This window comes from Mugil cephalus, chromosome 10, assembly GCF_022458985.1.
Source record: "Mugil cephalus isolate CIBA_MC_2020 chromosome 10, CIBA_Mcephalus_1.1, whole genome shotgun sequence".
Lineage (NCBI taxonomy): Eukaryota > Metazoa > Chordata > Actinopteri > Mugiliformes > Mugilidae > Mugil > Mugil cephalus.
Window position 1 is genome coordinate 20,052,725 of NC_061779.1, and position 4,029 is coordinate 20,056,753.

Sequence of the window (4,029 nt, forward strand, 5' to 3'; positions counted from 1 at the left end):
CTGGCCGGGAGAAAGCGCACACCCCCACGACACACCTATAGTTTCAGCGAATAGAAAGCGAGCGGCGGATTCTGTTGTGAAGGACGCCCCCTAACCCCAGCGAGAGCGAGGAGGGCCGGAAAATGCGCTTCCTCCAAACGTGCTTGGTGCAAACCCGAAACTTTAGAGAGCACAGAGAGGCTTGCAAGTGCAAGGACAGACGGTAGAGAGTTACGGTTACGTGCAGTGGATCTGAACAGAAGGGACAGAGGCTGGCAGAAAGAAGCCTGCATACCAGCCTGCAGTGTCCTCATATGACCCTCACTCACTCTCCTGCTCCCAATGTTTTGCTCTTAACTACTTAGAGTCAGGTCATAAGGTACACTAGGGAAGACAAGTGCATTCTAATATTAAGAGTCCTGCACCCAATCTTACCTCCATGAATGGTAATCAATCCAGTCAAACAGCACCATAAAAAAAGAAAACATTGCAAAGAAAAAGTATTTAAAATAAAATTAAATATTCAAGCATGATAAAAACTGGTTAAAAGCACATGGGCCTCCAGGTATATAGGCCTACATCAGGGCAAACTACTTCCTCCGAAAATGATCCTTCAGTTTACTTACTTTACTTTGAATCACCACCTTCCTTATGCTGTTTGAACACAAACCTTCATGAAACTAAGTTTTAGTGCAGGACTGTTATATCAGCGTGCACTCCTTTTCACCAGTGTACCTAATGGGCTAGCGTGATAAAGTGTTTCCTGCAAATAGATGAACCCCAAAACATTAAGAAAAGGCCTTGATCATCAGAATAATTCACGCTGCAAGAAGCGCACACAAAAACTAAACTGTTTCCAGGACACCCCAGAAGTGACGACCTGGCTAGGATTTGAGTCTCAGAGAAACTTGACATCATGGCCGACAGTGCATATGCTGATGTAGACAAGCGACTGATCAATCCAAGGTGTTCAAAACTAATGCAGAATAGATTGAAGGTTTCTAGTGCGCTCTTATGAGACAGTATTTTTCTGTGCTGATGTTCGTTTGGAGGGAGTAGACCAAAGAGCGCCTGTGGAGCAACGTGTCTCACAGCTAGATGACAGAAAGCACCAAAGCATGTGTTGCTCACTGATAAGCAGTTAAGGATCAGAATGCATTTCACTGGTACCTTCGAATGAGTTTGTCTCTAGATGTCATTAATACACAAATGGACGCATTGAGTAAGTAAATAAGTAATAAGTAAGTAAATACTCCGCCACAAAAGGAAACACTGCTTCCAGAGTAGTGGAATTATGCATAATATCACAAATTCAAATAAGAAGAAAACAAAAACAAGAAAAATAGAGTGAGTGTTAGATTATACATCAGTAGTGTTGGTGCAATAATACGTTAGTGGCAATGGTGTAGTAGGGTGAGGTGGAGTTCATTTCAACTGCAGTGATTTGAGATCTATAATCATCCTATTTGATTGCATGTATTTTTATTTATTTATTTTTTATATTTGCAATAAACACTGTACATCCCAAAATATATTGCAGGCTGTTGCTCACAATAGTGCAAAGAATGACTGAAGGACCAGTCAACGTGGGATGAATAACATAAACAAATAACAAATGGAAAGCATGCATAAGATCACATGCCAGTTCATTAGGTACGCTGGTGAGAAATGAATGTGTTCTTATATAACAGCCCCACTCTAAATCACATCTTCATGAAGGTTACCGCATTCAGCACGGGTTAAAAATAACTCAAGAGAGCTGTTGATTCAAGCAAGTCTTCATTTTGGAGACCTTGGTTTGTAGTACTGAAGAGAACAGCTGGAGGAACGAGGTAAACATGCATCTGTAATCTGACTAAAGTGTACATACGATCTGATTGTAATACAAATACACAAAGTAGCAGATGCATGTTAAGTGACAGTTTGGTAATGGATATAAATAAAGAGTTTAGTGATAGCACTTGTCTTAGTTATTCCATCGAAGGTGACCTACCTGCTGTAATGACTGAATATAAGAGGTATCATGGGCAGGCTGGAGAATGACGCATTCAGGTGGGAGTGGATAACTGCTGAAGTTTGATGAGGACCAGGACCACAGATGAGCTCCACGGGTCAGAAACACCACACATAAAACCACAAGCTGCATCCTCAAAAGTGAACATACAGCTGAATTTCCACCTTTATGAAGCTGGTTTAACATAAACTGAGCATTAAAACATTCATGAAGGGGGATTTAGTGTGAGACTGTTATGTTATAATGCACTAGTTTACCTAAAAAATTGACAAATGAGTGTTTAGTCAGTTCTTCTACATAAACAGTTTTTCCAAACTATGAGTAAGTGCCTTTGCAGGCGGACAGACTAGAAGTTTAGTGAGTGTGTAATCTGGAGGGAATTTGTTTATGCTTTGTGTGGAAAGACACTTGCTTCAGACCTGCTTTTGCTGAAGCGCAATCACGAACTGTTCCCAGAGCGGTCCATTCACGATCTTAAATGCTTCACTTTTAATAGGGACGTTTGTTTTATTTTTACACCAACAACCCTATTGAGTAGTTCGAAATTCAGTAAATCTTCTTTCCTTCTCTCTAAGTGAAACATACTGAGCTGGACGGTCCATTCTCAGTCCAAGTCACTTCTGTGGGTTCCCTTTTGGATCCTGACTGGCCACCACACTAATTGTGAGACAAGAAAATCATGTTTTTAAGTAAGCTGCTTTAAATTAATCATTCGCTGATACATCCTTTAGAAGTTAAGCGCCTGCTGAAAATTACAGGACTGCAGAAGTCTGATGTAATTTTTACTGATCACACGTTTCATAATCAAATCCCCACATTTCCAGATGCCTTGGCAACGTGGTATGATTTATGGGATGTTAACCAGTTCATTCGCCCTTCTAGTTGTGCATAAGAAAATTCTGCTCTGTTCAGGGGAATCACGTAGCAGCTGGAGAAAACATTGTGTTCCAGCCTGACACCAGCCCAAGTTGTGAGGATTTCCAGTCAAACTGTCGCAATATACTGCCCATTAATGAAGCGGCCCTGTATCTCCGGCCAAATGCTGAGTGTGCAACTCCGTTCGTCAGTTGCATTTCTCTGCTCTCTTATTTCTACATCCCATTCCCTGTCCAGCTCCCCATCACACGCCTTTGGAATGTGGGTGTCGCTCCGCAGCTTGGCTCAAGACCTGGCAGCAGATACTGGCTGTTCTGCAGCATGTGTCCTGGGACCACATTGGACTTTCACAACCTCCACGCATATTCAGCACTTACAGCACACTCATAGCGGTGGCCAAAGTGTTCTTCTTTAGTATTATTTGATGCCTCTTTATGTAATCAGCCCTTTAATGCTGTGAATTGCCATCTGATGTTCATCTAATATCTCCTGCAGTCTTGATCTACATGCATATTCCATGAACTCTTCAGTGTTCTTAACTCTGGATGCATCTCTGTGTATTCAGTAAAAAGTGAACTGTTTCATCATTGTGAAAAGTATATAGAGAGGGGGTTGTGGTGGGCTGTGGTGGCCAAGCTCTTAGCAAAGCTGCTTTGGGATCATCAAGTCCCTGGTTCAACACCTCCATGTTCATGGCTGAGGTGTCTTGAGCAAGTACCCAAACTACTAAACTTCTTGGCTGCTCACTGCAGCAAATGCATATCAAGAATTTGAAATCACTGTTCAGTAAGCTCTAGCTAAATGCTACTGTGCTACTGAATGTAGGCTTTACTTGTGAGCGGGGGAACTTGTTATATTCTTGTTGTTAACTGTTGTGACTGATTATTAATGTGTTCACGGCATTTGGAAGTTGCAGCAGGTTAGAAGTACCAGTGTGCACTAAGCATGCAAATGCATTCATGACCTTGGTAATAGTACTCCGATGGAACAATCCCGCTTGATGGATTTCTCTGGAGCATTCATCCATGTCTCACCATTTTCATCAGGGGATGGAGTTTGCTCAGTTGTTATTGTTGGCAACGGAGCAAAAAAATCTGTTGCCGGATCCGCTGACATGTGGGACTGATTTCAACCGTGACTCCTTTAGGATAGCAGGAGGT